The sequence below is a fragment of the Balaenoptera physalus genome (genome assembly GCF_965194825.1).
Source record: "Balaenoptera physalus genome assembly, chromosome: 11".
Classification (NCBI taxonomy): domain Eukaryota; kingdom Metazoa; phylum Chordata; class Mammalia; order Artiodactyla; family Balaenopteridae; genus Balaenoptera; species Balaenoptera physalus.
Genome location: NC_138896.1, coordinates 4,810,736 through 4,826,973, shown reverse-complemented (window position 1 = coordinate 4,826,973; position 16,238 = coordinate 4,810,736). Strand labels below are relative to the sequence as shown.

The 16,238-nt window shown below is 47.3% G+C and overlaps 1 protein-coding gene across 2 annotated transcripts in view; it reads left to right on the top strand.

Annotated features, from left to right (window-relative positions):
• The first annotated feature begins 373 nt into the window (after positions 1-373).
• LOC309637972 (uncharacterized protein) overlaps positions 374-16,238 on the top strand; it is a 72,815-nt gene continuing 56,950 nt past the window's right edge. The window contains exons 1-2 of one of the 2 annotated variants that reach the window (XR_014250885.1): positions 374-1,926; positions 3,212-3,335. The gene's annotated coding sequence lies outside the window, so the exon portion shown is untranslated. The other variant, XR_014250886.1, reaches the window with a different exon arrangement.

The following is a 16,238-nucleotide window of genomic DNA, read 5'->3' as shown; positions in this document are numbered from 1 at the left end:
ATCAGTTTCATCTGTGTGACATATAGGCGCAGAACGTCTATTTCTTGCGTATTTTTTCCTTTTCTCCATGACAAGGAGGAGTTGGAGCACAGAGCCGTTCCTTAGCAGGGCTGAGGCATCTGGTCTTGAGCCGTTTGCTGACCTTTTCATTTAGATGAGGTGGTTTTGCCTTTTTCTGCCCCTCTGGCTGGGACGGGAGGTGGTCAGCTTTAGCCGGCGTGGGGCGAGGTGGGGCCTCCACATCTGACCTCTCTTTCTGCACAGCCTCATACCTGGCTCAGCCTTGACATTTCCAGTTCCCCTGGGGCAGGTCCAAGTTTGTGGCCGAGGCTCGAGCTGGGGCCAGGTAAGTCTCCACAGGCCTTCGCCTTCCGGCTCAGGCTACATGAGGCTGCTTGCATCTACCAAGTGCATGGGATTCAGTCCTGGTGCTTTAGCTGGGTCCGTTCGCCTCTGGCTTTGATCGAACTCTCCTGTAAAAGCGTGGCTTTTAGCCTGGTTAATTCCCTCGCTAAGGGCTTCTCTCCATCTGTTAGGATAATGGAGCTTCCCTGTGAATTGAGCACTTTCTTACTACCTGCAGGGCAGAGAACATTAGGAGACAAGGTCCCTGCCCTCTAAAAACTTCCCTCCCACTCAGCAACCGGCTGGGAAGAAGGACTAACCATGCAAAGCACTTTTCATATCATGGACTGGTTTGTTCACGGTGACCGTGGGTGATTTTTTCATGACTATTCACTCTAATCTGGATTTTGATGTGCTATTTCAGATTTCTTCTAGAAAACAGTTCTGATCTTTATTTTCTTAGGGGCGGTGGTGGGAGCTCATGCCTAAGATGGGCACAAGGGGAGGCGTTTGGCAGTGGTGTGTTGTGTGGATTCCTAGGAGGGATTTTTAGGTATTCAGACATTTTGCTAGCTGCTCGGCCATGGAAGGAGTCTTTTCATCGGAGAAATAGGCAAACGCAGCCTCATTCCCTGGCCTTGTAGAGCCGGTCACCCAGCGCACCACTGACGTCACCTCTAGATGAGCAGCCTGGGAGGTGTCAAGGCTGATGATTTCACTTTCTTATTTAGCTGTGAACTTTCTCAAGCACAGCTATTCGTAATGGGGCAGACAGAGAGGGTACAATTACAGTATGAAACAGTCTGCAGTAAGGTGAAGGCTCTTGGTGATAGGAGATCCACATCCAGGAGCTGTAGGAGGTGACCTGGGTGCACCTGGCTGGCTGCAAGTCTCTTTCCAGAAAGTGCCTCCGTCCCCTGATGCCGTGAGTGAGCAGCTAAGAACTCACTCCCACAACCTCCCCCAGAGGTTTGCCCTTGACTGAAGGAGGCCCTCCTGGTCACCCTCCTCCCTTTCTCACCGGGGCACAAAGCCACCCCCTGGCCTCAAGGTGAGGCAGCTGTGGAAGAGCATAGCTGCTAGTGTTTAAGCCATTAGCTTCATTCAGGTTTTTCCTAATTAAAGACAACCAGGCCCATACTTGAGGATAAAATAAACCATTAACATTAGAGTGAAACCAGACATTTTGGATTTTTTTCCCGTTCAGTTTCCTCGGTGGAGCAAATCTTGAAGGCACTCATTGCAGACAAACAGCTGAAAGCAAGAAGGAGAACTCCTCACCCCTCCCACCTCCACTGCCACTGCCCAGTGGACACAAGTTTTGGTATGAAGAAATGGGAGTTCCTTGTGCTTTCTTAGCTGTTATTGTCAGCATTCCTTTACCTAATTCAAATTCCTGGCTGCCGCCTGACTTACTCAGAGGGAAGGGCTCCCTGGGAAAGACGGTGCTGGGGGTAAGCTTCTGAGGAGGTGATGCTGACGGAGGACTGAACAGCCGGGAGGAACCGGCCGTGCGAAACTTCAGGGGAGGAGGAGACCTAAGGATGCCCAGCACCTTGGAGGAACGGAAGGAAGGCCCAGGTGACAGCCACAGGTGGTGGGATGGGGCCGGGGGCTGAGTAAGAGGAGGAGGCCAGAGCCGTCGGTCTGGGCTCCAGGCAGCTCTGTGGACCCGCCTCAGCCAGGAGGAGGAATTCAGATTTTTTTCTAAGTATAAAACCCTCGGGCCCTCCGCCTTGGTGAAGCAATCACCAATCTAAATGACCTCCTGGAAGACCTTCAGTCATGCTGGCTCACAAATATTTTTTCCATAAGAGTGACTAAAACAGGTATTTCCTAACATATGTGAAAAATGGATCACTCAGACGAACAGTACCAAATACCACTCACTTTTCCTCCCCCTCTAATTGCTTACACATCTGAATGATCTCCGGGTCTGTGCACCTCGTAACCTCCCAGCAAATCACGGTGGTCCCAGTAAATGCTTCCTTCAGACCCGCCCGTCCTTGCCTCTCACAGACATGCCCCTGAAACCCACGCTCGACCTGAAATCTCCGTGTTGCGGGTTCCCAGACAGTTTCAAATGGCAGTCAGGTGTCAGGGCCACCTGAAGGGAAACCTAGGGTATCGGGGCCACGGTTGGGGGGCAGGGGGAGCAAGAGGCATCACAGGGGCTCTTCTCCCCACTGGCCGAAGGGAAACGCAAAACGGTCAGAATTTGTTTCCAAAGCTTCCAGCCTCCAGAGATCGACCTGGAGACCCAGCAAACCTCGGTTTATCCAGATGAGTTGACAGAGACAGGTCTAACGGAACTGTGCTCTTTGATTCAGTTGGTGGGTGTTCTTGAAATCAGATAGTTAAGATAATTTTTTTGCTGCTCATTTTATTCTATCCCATCAAAATTACTTAGTGGGTGTCTCCCATGGGCTCAGTACTGCCTCGTGCTGTGGAGGTAGATATAAAAGACAATCTTCCCTGGGCCCGAGTGGGCGATGGACTGACAGGTGTTAATCAGTGTGTGCAGCTCTTACGACTGTTGTCTACCACTTTGCAGAGGATTTCTGGCGGAGGGGCACCAGATAGGAAATCCCTCTGGCCTGCTGGAGCTCCCGAGTGATGAGACCAAGAGGCCGGGTCCTGAAGGAGCTTGGAATGCTGTTTTCATCAGTTTCACTGTTCGTTGGGAGGTTTTGAAAGCCATAAAATAATTTTAAGTAAGGGAATGACATAACCTACTTACATTTTGAAAATAGGGCTCTGGCTGTAATCAGGGGATAGGGAAGAAGGGCTTAGTTATCTTTGCTGCACCATGAATCACTTCAAAACACAGTGGCTTAGAATAAGAGCGCGTTTTTCTTTGGGTCAGGATTTCTGGAGCTGCTCAGCTGAGGGGTTCCGGCTCGGGGTCTCCCATGAGGTTGCTGTGAAGGTGCTGGCTGAGGCTACAGTATCGGAAGGCCAAGTTGGTGCTTGTCATCGGCAGACAGACAGTCAGTTCCTCTCCCTGTCAACCTCGCCACAGGCTACGTGACACCCCAGAATGGGTGATCCAGGAGAGTGAGGCCAAAGTGTCTGTTACGAACTGCATATTTTTGTCCCCTCCTCTCAGATTCGTATGCTGTATTTGGAGATGGGGACTCTGGAAGGTAATTAAGGGTAAATGAGGTCATGAGGTGGGGCCCTAACCTGATAGGGTTGGTGCCTTTCTGAGACGAGGAAGCCACCAGAGCCCTTGCTCTCTCTGCCATGTGAGGACACAGGGTGAAGGCAGCTTCTACAAGTCAGGAAGCAAGCTCTCACTAAACACCGAATCTGCGGGCACCTTGATCTTGGACTTGCCAGCCTCCAGAACCGTGAGAGATAAACGTCTGTTGTTTGAGCCACCCGGTCCATGGTATTTGGTTATGGCAGCGTGAGCTGATGGGGACGGTGCTAATGCCTTCTGTGACATGACCTTGTACCATCCCTACAGCCACATTCTGTTTGCTAGAAAGTCGCTAAGTCCAGGCTACTTTCAAGGGCAAAGGAATTAGACCCCCACCTTTGGAAGGAAGGCACATCAAAGAACTTGTGAACATAATTTCGATATCCCTTTGTGATGTTCTTAAAATAAGAGGTTACTTTGTGACCCAGGTGAGAAAGGAAAGGGGTCATAATCTGGCCCTAATGCAGATAGAATAAATAGGGCACAGATTTGGAGACATGGAGCTCATAGAGTCAGTGTGATTTGGAAACTGCAATTAGGCTGAGCTGAGACAACCAGAAAGGATGTGATGTGGAGGAGGAAGAGTAGAGTCAGGACGTGTCAGATGTGAGAGGCCTTTGGGACATGAAATGGATATCTCAAATTGGCAGGGGTGCACCACAGACGTGGTGTTCATCTGGGAGTTGTGAGCATGAAAACTATGGGTGCAGATGAGATAACCCAGCAAAGGGCATAAAAAAAGGGGAGCAAAGGGCCCAGGTAGAGCTCAGAGGAACTCCTTTGTTTGGGGTTTGTGTAGAGGAAGACAATCTAGCAAAGAAGACCAAGAATGGGGCAACCAGAGAGGGGACAGAAAATCCAGAAACTGTGGCCTTCAGGGAGCCAAGAGGAGAGAGTGGGTTCCTGTGTCGTACAGGGCTGGGAACATGGCTGGATTTGGTGATATGGAGGCCGTCTGTGACTTTGAGTGTCAGTGGACTGAGTGGAAGTCAGATTGGATTGGGTCAAGGAATGAATATTTGGAAGGAGACAAAGTGGATAGAAACTGGGTTGACAGCTCTTTCAGGAAGGTTGGCTATAATAGAAGAGGCCAGTAAAGGAAGTTAAAAATGTTTTAATGCTTGAGGGAGGGCTGCATTGGAGAGGGAGGGGTGGGGAGAGGAAGAGAGAAGAGTAAGAGCATTTGGTTAGGGAGTGAAGTCCTGGAGAAGTTGCCTGCATTTGCTCTTTGCTGGGTGCTTCCTCCTTTCTAACAGAAAGGAAGATGTGGGCTTGGGTGCCTGTGATGGGCATCTGTAGGTTGGGGGTTTCCCTCGGGTGCCTTCTGTTTTCTGATGAAGTTCAAGTCTACGTTAGTGATGTTGAACTTCGGTCACATATTAGAATCCCCTGTGGGAGCATTTCAACCTCCCTTACGCTGGGCTCACCTCTCAGACTCATTACATTACAATCTCTGGGTTGGAATCCAGCCATCAGGATTTTTTAAAGTTCCCCCCAGGAGACCAGAGTGCAGCCTGGGGGGAGGAGGGTCACTGCTGGAGGTGACCGGGGAGGAGATGGGGTGGTGGTGAGTGGTCGTGGGATTAAACTGTGGGAGCACAGGCCACTCACTAGGGCTGCAGGCAACGTGAGGCCCTACTGAGGTAGGTGACGGTCCCTTTCCCCTGGTGACTGTCTGCTTGGCTACTTGGGTACCTCCAGCAGAAGGACCTGCTTGGTTTCAGCTCTGATGACAGTAGGTGGTAGAGACCTTAACTTCTGTGCCTCCATTTCATCATCTGAACAATGGACATAATGGTACCTGCCTTCTAGAATTGATGTAGGATTGAGGGAGATAAAGGGCATTAATGCCTAGCAAAGCTCATGGTACAGCATAAAAGGTCATCATTCACATTAGCAAATAACCTTCTTGGCTAGAATTTAGGATGTGAGTGGAAGGGTAGTGGGATAGAGCTATAAAAGCATGTTTGTAGAGAGGAGCTTTTCTTGCCCTTTTTTATTGAGATACAGTTGCTGTACAATATTATATAAGTAACAGGTGTGCAACGTAGTGATTCACAATTTTAGAGGTTATGGTCCTTTTATAGTTACTATAAAATATTGGTTATATTCCTAGTGTTGTACAATGTATCCTTGCAGCTTATTTCACACATAATAGTTTGTACCTCTTACTACGCTCCCCTTATCTTGCCCCTCTCCCCTTCCCTCTTCCCACTGGTAACCACTGGCTTGTTCTCTATATCTGTGAGTCTGTTTCCTTTTTGTTATACTATCTTGTTTTATTTTTTGGATTCCACATGTAAGTGATAACATACAGTATTTGTCTTTCTCTGTCTGACTTATTTCACTTTGCATCATGCCCTCCAAGTCCATCCATGTTGTTGCAAATGGCAGAATTTCATTCTTTTTTATGGCTGAGTAATATTCCATTATATATCACCTCTTCTTTATCCATTCATCTGTTGTTGGGCACTTACATTGCTTCCATATCTTGGCTATTGTAAATAATGCTGCTATGAACACTGGGGCATATGTATCTTTTCAAATTAGTGTTTTTGTTTTTTTTCTGATATACACCCAGGTGTGGAATTGCTGGGTCATATGGTAGTTCTATGTTTAGTTTTTTGAGAAACTGCCGTACTGTTCTCCATAGTGGCTGGACCCATTTACATTCCCACCCACAGTGTATGAGGGTTCCCTTTCCTCCACATGAGAGGAGATTGTTTAATAGGCTGTGAGGACCTCCGTGGTACTTCAGTCTGGGGTGTGTGCTTCTGGAATCCTGGAGACTGTGGACTGGAGATCCGAGGGCAGGTCTGGCCACTTGGGCTGTCCTCCCAGGGCCCCAGGACAGTGCTCTGCTTGGCCTTTTTTTGCTTTCTATCTTTGCTGGCATATTCTGGCCAGTGCACCGTGCGGGGAGCAAGTGATGAAGAATCACGACTCCGATCACCGGGCTTGACCGAGCTGTACGTAGCCAAGTAGGCACAGGGAGAGCCAATGGTGTGGGTCGGGCCCGTTCACTGCAGGGGGCATCCTTCAGGGGAACCTGTTCTGATTGTTCTGATCACGCCTGCTGGTCTATTACTGGGACTGGCTACTGACTGCACGGGTGAGGAGGGACACGTTTTTCTACCTGGCTCCAGCAGGGCTGTCTCCATCAGATGAGAAGTAAGCCTCTGCCATGGGGTGGGGCTCTGGGCGAGCCACGTTGAACACGAGATAAGTCATCAGAACGGCTTCTTATCTTCGGTGTGCCTTCCTCCAGTGCTACCTTTAGCCACCACGGGAAGCCTTCCTTTGGTAAGTCCTGTCCCAGAGCCTCTCACCGACGGCCATCTTGCCCGCAGAGACTACAAGTCCCAGCATCCGTCACACGCGTCCCGGCCACGCCCCCTGTTAACGGCGAGGCCGGGGCCCTCGCTCGCCTCCCCCAGAAATGCCCCTCCGTGTCTTTGGCAAGCTGGCAGGCTGCCACCCCGGCCCTGACTCAGCCACATGCTTTGTTTCAATGCAGCAGTGGTGACCCCTTCATTCCTGGCGGTTTCTTTGCCCCACGATGAGACAGGAAAAGCAAGATCTCTAGCCGAGAGCTGCCCCGCTGCGCATTCATCCCGCCAGCCACCAGAACCCTGGCAAGATCGAGGGTTTTGTCAGATGGGAGCCGTGGTGGTGAATAAAAAAAGTGAAACCAGATGTCCTTCCCTCCGGTTGCTTCATATCCATGCAGGGGCTTGGAGGAGGAGGCCGTAAAAATGTCACAGCCCTTGATTCCTGAGGCCCAGATTTACGCTCTGCGTAACCTTGCACCATAAATCCACTGCCCTCGCTGGAGCGCTGGCTTCTGAAGGGGCAGAGCCCAGCTGCAGCAGTGACCAGAGGCTGTGGACAGTGCAGAAGGGACATGGGTGGGGAGCGCGGGGGCGGGGAGCCTGACTGGGGACCAGCGGTTGCTTTTCAAGAATTTGAAAAGATGTTACAAGATTGGCTTGGAGTTTGGCCTTCTTGGGAAATAAGCCAAACTCTATCTTGCACTTTAGCCTGAAAGAAGACTTGCTTTCTCTTTGGAAAGTACTAGCAGATGCAAGAGAACTCGGTGGGAATGGAAATCACAGAAGCAAGAGTTTTCACTGCAGGTTGAAGTGTCTGCAGGAGAAAGGAGAGGTGGGCAGGGACCAGATGCCACTGCCCGAGGGGGCCGTCCTCCAGAAGCTGCAATGGATCCCCAGTGCGTGGGGTGCCATCGGACTTTGGCTTTAAAGTAGTGATTCTGTCTGCTGTGTGGAGGCTGAACTCTGGGGTCGGGGCAAGAAGGAAGCAAGGAGGCAGCCCAGGAGGCTCTTACAGACGTCCAGTGATGACGCTGGCTTGTGCCAGGTGGAAGCCATGGACGCGGAGAACGGCAGATGGGCTCAAGGTGTGGTGGCCAGACCCTGGGAAGAATCACGGAGGCCCCCCAACTTCTGGTGTGAGCAGCCGAGTGGGCAACGGTGGTGCCACTGCAATGGAGCCTGGAAGAGGATCAAGTCCCTTGAGGGGATTCAGACTGCGGTTTTGGACCCACTGGGTTAGAAATGCTTATAGACACCTACGTGGATGTTTTAAAGAGACAGTTGGAGATGTGGGTCTGGAGATGTGAAGAGAGGTCAGGGCTGGGATCTAAATTTGGGAGTCATATTATGGGTGATAATTAAAAAGATAGATATGGTCAGGCCCCAGTTGCCCTCTACTATTGCCACTACGATTGTGGTCACCTTCTTAATTTCTCTTTCTGATCTTTCGTTGTTAGTGGATAGGAATGCAAGAGATTTCTGTGTGGTCACCTTCTGATCTCTGCATAGACGCTGGCCAGTGCCAGGGCGCCCTGGGTCATGGCTGCAAATACACAGGTCACGTCCCTCCTCCTGCCTGTGACTGACGTTTCTCCTCCATCTTTCCAGCTGAGCCCGCCAGCGGCTCCGCGGTTTCCCCGCGGGGCTCCCAGGTAGCTGCCCGCTCTTGATGGCGGTTCCCACGTGGCAGGAAATCTCCTTGCCATCCTGACCCCAGACCAGCAGCATTCTCCCCGAGTTCTCCATTTCTTTCTTTTTGCATCATCTGGCTCAAATTTTCTACTCTCAACATTTTCCCAGCTTGTTGACATTTTTACAGTGGGTATAACATTATTTCATTATTAGTCACTAAACAGGAATGATTTAATTTTTCATTTGATCCATGTTGCTAAAAGTGTTGCATTAGTTTCTAGCACATTCTAAGTGACCAAGTTCTGATAGCCTAATTGAAACAACACTTCTAGGTCTGTGTCTAAGCAGCTGATGGTCAGGATGCCATCAGCTGCTTAGACTTGGACAGAGACGCCCACTTACAGGGATGCAGGTGGCAGTCGACCCTGCCGTTCATGCTTATTGCGTCCTGTGCAATTTCTACGTTGCATGGCAGGCAGCTATCTATGGCTTTTATTTGTTCTAATTAAATAGGAACAATGTTCAGTTCAATGGATTCTTCATATAAAATGACCATAGGGACTTCCCTGGTGGCGCAGTGGTTAAGAATCCACCTCCCAATGCAGGGGACGCAGGTTCGATCCCTGGTCAGGGAACTAGATCCCACATGCATGCCGCAACTAAGGAACCCATGACCCGCAGCTAAGGAGCCCACCAGCCGCAACTAAGGAACACATGTGCCACAACTAAAGGAGGCAGTGAGCTGTAACTAAGGAGCCCGCCGGCTACAACTAAGAACTGGTGCAACCAAAATAAATAAATAAAATAAATAAAATTTAAAAAATAAAAATAAAATGACTCTAACAACCTCCTGCCTTCCCCCGCCCCCAAGTAAGGCTGGAAACAGATGCTGCTTGTACCATAGAGTTAGAAACTGCACTTGTGTGACTGAAGCCAGGACATATGTGCAGGAACTGCTGAGGGGCTTTCTTGTGGTCTAGTGTGGAGCCCATGGGCCAGGCGAGGAAGGCCCAGGGAGAGCTGATTCACCATCCGGGGGGAGGGGGCTGGAACTAGCACCACTCTGGTTCTCTCTCTCCCTCTCTCTCCTGCAGCCCTTCTTACTCTCCTGTGTTGCTTGGTTTTTGCTGGTACCTGGATTACTCCCAGGACTGGAGCTGTGGATTTCCTCCCCTTTGGGGATCCTTGCTGCAGATAACTGGGATAAAGTGCAGACTGAGGCGTCATGACAACATGAGGGGTAGATGAAGGCCAGATTGCTCACGGGAGGTGTGTACAGGGAGACGCAGAGGCAACCAGCATGGAGATCGGAGCTCTGGGAAGGACCAGGCAGCAGGAAGGGAGCTCGTAGGTTAGCCGGGGAGGCAAGGCTGTTGGGGGTGGGGGCACGGGTGGTGAGAACTGCGGTGGGGAGTCCTGGAAGTCTGGAAGGAGCAAATTTCAAGAAGGGACACTGATGAGTCAACACACTGCAGGCGGTTATTAAGACATCGCTAAAGTGTCCATTCGATTTAGAAATTCAGCGCTAACTGGTGCCTTCAGCAGAGCCGGTTAGAGGAAAGGGGTGGGGGCAGAAACCAGCCTACAGGAGGTTGGAAAGTGAGGCAACAGAGACAGCAAGTGAAGCTACTTGTAAGGAATTTGGAGAAGAAGAGAGACAGGGCAGAATCAGAAGAGCACACTGGGTGGAGGGAAGGGTTCTGTTTGCCTGGCTTTGCTCGCGGAGCTTGGGGAGGGAGTCACTGCACTTTCATCTCCAGTTACAAAGAAGAAGAAAACAAGTGCAATTGGTTGACAGCCCAGCCTGTCTGCTATTGCAGTGTTTGTTTGTTTGTTTGTTTGTTTGTTTTGGCACTCAGTGTGATGGAGACCTGCCGGTTTGTCCTGTCAAAGTCTTGCTGTCACTCCATGTGTCTGGAGGAAGGTTAGCAGTGCCGGGAAAAGGCCTAGATAGTAGTGGACCCAGGGAGCGCCCACTTTCCAAATCCAGCCGCCCCCCCCACCCTGCTTTGTGAGATTGCTCCACCCCTGCCTTCACCTCCACACCTGCAAGCTCACCTCTTCAGGCCAGTGAAGGTCAGATCCACCTCGGTGCTGAAACTGTTTTGTGCGATTCCTACTATTGCTGGGAGACATTTTTGTTCTTTGTTATTGTTTTGGTTTTAACTGGAGAGAATCTTGGTGCTGAGACAAAGGGGACGAGGGGAGAGGGAGAGGATGAGAGTCAGGGAGGGGATTCTGGAGGAGGGAAGACCGGATGGGGTCGGCAGGCAGGTGAAAGGCCTAGGAGGCAGGGGCAGGTGTGAGCCTGGGCAGGAAGTTCAGGGAACACATGCCCATCTCTCCCTGCTCAACGGGCAGGCGGCAAGATCACCCATGGAGGGGAAGACAAGGATGTGATGGGGCGTGATGAAAAAACCTGAGGTTCGGTAGTTGTGGGGACTGAGAGGGACCGGGCAGGGACCAGGAGGTGGTTTCCTCATTGCTTTTTGCCTGGCGGAGGTTGACGGTGTATTCAAGGTGACACTGGCACCGATGGTCTGGAGTTTCCTCCATCAGTGCTGTGAGGATGTGGGAAGGAAGGGGGTGTGTGGGGATCGGAGGAGGAGCTCAGGACAGGAGGGCAGATGAGATAAAGGGCCAGGGGCCAAGGGAGCAAAGGGTTCCGGCCTGAGGCCCGCTATTCCTTGTCCTCTCCTTTCCCACCCGCCCTGAGCCTCTTCATTGAAAACCAGATTCATTTCACTCCCTGTGTTTTACCCAGAGGCAGGCCTTCGGGGTCATCCGCGCACTGGAACGGTGGACTTGGGGCAGTGGTGACATGTCAGTGTAGTTTCATCAGTGGTAGAAATGCACCATTTGGTGCAGGATGTTGATGGCGGGGAGGCTGTGAGTATGGGGTCAGGGGGCACATGGGATCAAGACCCTACCGTGAGGAAGAGCCAGGAGGGGAGGGGGGCGGGCTGGTTGGGGGTTGGGAGTGGGCAGAGCAGAGCTTGCTCATAGACCAGACCACAACAGGGCTAATGTTCTTAGTTGGCTTTATTTTTAAGGGCAGTTTTATGTCCATGGCATAATTGAGTAGAAAATACAGAGATTTCCCAGATCCCAGACCCCCCATCCCCACACACTTCCCTTACCATTGACACCCCCTTCCCTGTGGTATATTTGTTATAATTAATGAGCCTATATTGACACATAATAATTACCCAAGGTCCATAGCTTACATTAAGGTTCACTGTTGGTGTTGTACATTCTATGCATTTGGACAAATGTATCCGCCATTACATATTGTACAGAGTATTTGCACTCTCCTAAAAATCCTGTGTTCTGTCTATTCATCCATCCCTCCCCCAGCCCCTGTCAACCACTGATCTTTTTACTGTCTCCTTAGTTTTGCCTTTTCCAGTATTTTATATAGATGGAATAATATAATAAGTAGTCTTTTCAGATTGGCTTCTTTTACTTAATAATAGGCATTTAAGGTTCCTACATGTCTTTTTGTGGCGTGATTGCTCATTTCTTTTTAGTGCTGAATAATATACTATTGTCTGCATGTACCATAGTTTATTTATCCATTCGCCTATGGAAGGACATCTTGGTTGCATCTAAGTTTTGGCAATTATGAATAAAGCTGCTGTAAATATCTGTGTGCAGGGTTTTGTGTAGACATAAGTTTTTAACTCATTTGAGTAAATACTAAGGAGTGCAATTGCTGGATAATATGGAAGGAGTGTATTTAGTCTTGTAAGAAATTGCCAAGCTGTCTTCCAAAGCGGCTGTAACCATCTTGCACTCCCACCAGCAGTGAATGAGAGTTCCTGTTGCTCCACATCCTCACGAGCATTTGGTGTTGTCTGTGTTTTGGATTTTAGCCATTTTAATAGGTGCGTAGTGGTATCTCGTTGTTTTAATTTGCATTTCCCTGATGACACAGGATGTTGAGTATCTTTTATAAGCTCAGTTGACATTTGTATATCTTTTTTGGTGAGATGCTTGTTCAGATCTTTGGCCCATTTTAAAATTGGGTTGTTTTCCCATTGTTGAATTTCGAAACTCTTTTGTATATCTTTGAGAAGAGTCCTTTATCAGACGTGTCTTTTGCAAATATTTTCTCCCAACCTTGTTTTCGTATTATCTTGATAATGTCTTTTGCAGAGCAGAAGTTTTTAATTTTAATGAAGTCCAGCTTACTAAAGATTTCTTTTAATGGGTGTGCCTTTGGAGTTGTATCTAAAAAGTCATTCCCAAACCTAAGGCCATCTAGATTCTTTTCTATGTTACCTTCTAAGACTTTTATAGTTTTGTATTTTACGTTTAGATCTATGATCCATTTTGAATTAATTTTTTGTGAAGGATGTAAGAGCTGGGTCTTGATTAATTTCTTTGCACGTGGATGTCCAGTTTTTCCTGCACCCTTTCTTTCTCTTGTGTCAAAAATTAGTTGACTTTATTTCTGTGAGTGTATTTCTGGGGTCTCTATTCTGTTCCATTGATCTAGTTGTTTATTCTTTTGCCAATGCCACACTGTCTTGATTATAGTGCTATTTTTGATTTATCAATTATAAGTAATAGCTATTGACTTCCTATTAGGATTAATGAGAAGTTAGTTCTCTTATACTCTGAATTCATCTCTCCCCATTCTCCTCATATCTCTGTTTTAAATTAAATCAACATTCTGTTTATGATACCAAAACTATGTTGATATTGTCTATAGCACATCTTAGTATATTATGATTATATTTTTGCAGCCCTTTGTTTTCCCTTAAATTACGTTTGCCTAATTTATTACTTATATGCTATTTTCATATATGTAATTGTGGCAGTTTAAAAATTTGTCCACAATTTCTTTGATACCCTTCCCTTCAAAATGTAAAGCCCTATTTTGCTTGCCTTGTAAGTGGGCTGCACTTAGTGAATTGTTTCTAACAAGTAGAAAATGGCAGAAGGAGGCTGTGTGGCTTCTGAGACCAGATCGTAAAAGGCAACACAGCTTCCTCCTTGATCTTTCTCATGGGGATCTTGCTCTGGGGAAAAGAATTGCCATGTTGTGAGGCCACTGAATCAGCCCTATGGTTGGACCCCTGTGGAAAGAAGCTGAGGCCTCCAGCCAACAGCTCCATGCGTGAGCCAAGCTGGGAGCTGAGCCGATAGACGCAGTGGAGCTTTCAGCTGATGGAGCTCATCTGACATCTTGACTGCAGCCTCAGGAGAGGCTCTGAGCCAGGATCCCCCAGCCAGGCTGCTCCCAGATTCCTGACCCTCAGACACTGTGAGATAATAAGTGTTTATTGTTTTAAGTCTGTGAGTCTTGGGATGATTGGTTATGCAGCAATAGACAACGAATATAATACCTTTGATTGCGTTCTGATCATCACCTTGTCGCTAGACTTGCCTCATAATCTACTCTGTCAAGTCTAATGCTGTTTTCCTGGATCTCTTCACCTTCCCACTGCCTCTGGACTGGCTAGTCTCGAGACCTGCAGCACAGTGGTCATCTTTCCCACCCTGCTGACCGGGTGCACTGGTTCCGGGATCTCTCAGCCTTTCTTAGGCTTCCTTTTCCTTTTTTTAAAAAAATTATTTTAAATTTGTTATTATTTTTTTATTTTTTAATTTTTTTTAAAGGACAGGTGAAAGTAATTTCATTAATTCTTTTTTTGAGAATAGGTTTACTTACTTATTTATTTATTTACTTATTTATTTACTTTTGGCTGTGTTGGGTCTTCGTTTCTGTGCGAGGGCTTTCTCTATTTGCGGCAAGTGGGGGCCACTCTTCATCGCGGTGCGCGGGCCTCTCATTATCGCGGCTTCTCTTGTTGCGGAGCACAGGCTCCAGACGTGCAGGCTCAGTAATTGTGGCTCACGGGCCCAGTTGCTCTGCGGCATGTGGGATCTTCCCAGACCAGGGCTCGAACCCGTGTCCCCTGCATTGGCAGGCAGATTCTTAACCACTGCGCCACCAGGGAAGCCCTTAAATTTATTTTTAAATTTTTTTATTTTTTATTCTTTTATTGAAGTCTAGTTCATTTACAATGCTGTATTAGTTTCAAGTGTACAGCAAGGTGATTCAGTTGTGTAAATATATATATATATATATATATATATATATATATATATATATATATATATATATATATATATATATATATATATATTCTTTTTCAGATTCATTTCCCTTATAGGTTATTATAAGATATGGAGTAGAGTTCCCTGTGCTATATAGTACACCTCATTGTTCACCTATTTTATATACAGTAGTGTGTATATGTTAATCCTAAATTCCTAATTTATCTCTCCACCCCCCCACCCCCTGCTATACCCTTTGATAACCGTAAGTTTGTTTTCTATGTCTGTGAGTCCCCTTTTGTTTTGTAAATAAGTTCATTTGTATCATTTTTTTAGATTCCACATATAAGCAATATCATATGATATTTATCTTTGTCTGACTTATTTCGCTTAATGTGATAACCTCTAGGTCCATCCATGTTGCTGCAAATGGCATTATTTCATTCCTTTTTATGGCTGAGTAATATTCCATTGTATGTATATACCACATCTTCTTTATCTTATCCATTCATTTGTCGATGGACACTTAGGTTGCTTCCATGTCTTGGCTATTGTAAATAGTGCTGCAATGAACATTGGGGTGTGTGTATCTTTTTGAATTAGAGTTTTCTCCGGATATATGCCTAGGAGTTGGGATTGCAGGATCATACTGTAACTCTGTTTTTAGTTTTTTGAGGAACCTCCATACCGTTCTCCATAGTGGCTGCACCAACTTACATTCCCACTAACATATAGGAGGGTTCCTTTTTCTCCACACCCTCTCCAGCAAGTATTATTTGTAGACTTTTAAATGATGGCCATTCTGACTGCTATGAGGTGATTAGGCTTCCTTTTCTGCCTTTTTATTCTTTTCTTTCCCTGAAACCCATCAACAACTAGCTCTTAGGAAAAAGTGTACGGGAGATAATTTTTTAATCCTTGTATGTCTAAAAATGTTTTTACCTGCTTTCATTCTTGATCAATAGCTGGGTTGATTACTGAATTCGAGGTAGAGTGTCGTTTTCTCTTAGAATTTTGAAGTCATTTATTGTCCTTCTAGCATCCAATGCTGTACTTGTACCATTTTCGTTCTTGTTCCTCTGTGTCTTCCCTTGCTTTTCCCTCCTTGCAAGTTCGAGGGCCCTCAATTTGTCCCTGGTGTGGTGGGGTTTCATGATGATGCGCCTTGTTGTTTCCTTTAGGATGCTGGAAGTGAAGAAAGCCCAACTAAAATGGCTCATAGGACAAGTGGGTATATTTTCTTGCACAAAATGAAAAGGTCCTGGGATAAGGTGGCTCTGAGGTTGATTGATTTAGTGGCTGAATTACATCATCGGGAACCCAGGTTTTAAAAAATCTATTTGTTCTGCCAGAATGCTTTGCGTAGCTCCCTTTCATGGACAAAATATGGCAGTGGCTTATATTCCAGAGGCAGAAATTGGATCTACCTCTTTCTCTGACTCTTTTTAAAACTGTAGAGTATTTCCCAGAATTAATCCCATCATTGGCAGACTTTCTTTCGAGACCACATGTCCTAAATTAGGTGTTATGGCCCTTCTTTAATGAATCACTAGACAACGGAAATAAAATTAGTATGATTGTCTTCGACTAATCAAGATTTAATCCCTGGAGCTGAAGGTGGGGTTGGTCTTTCCTGACACCATGACTTTGCAGTG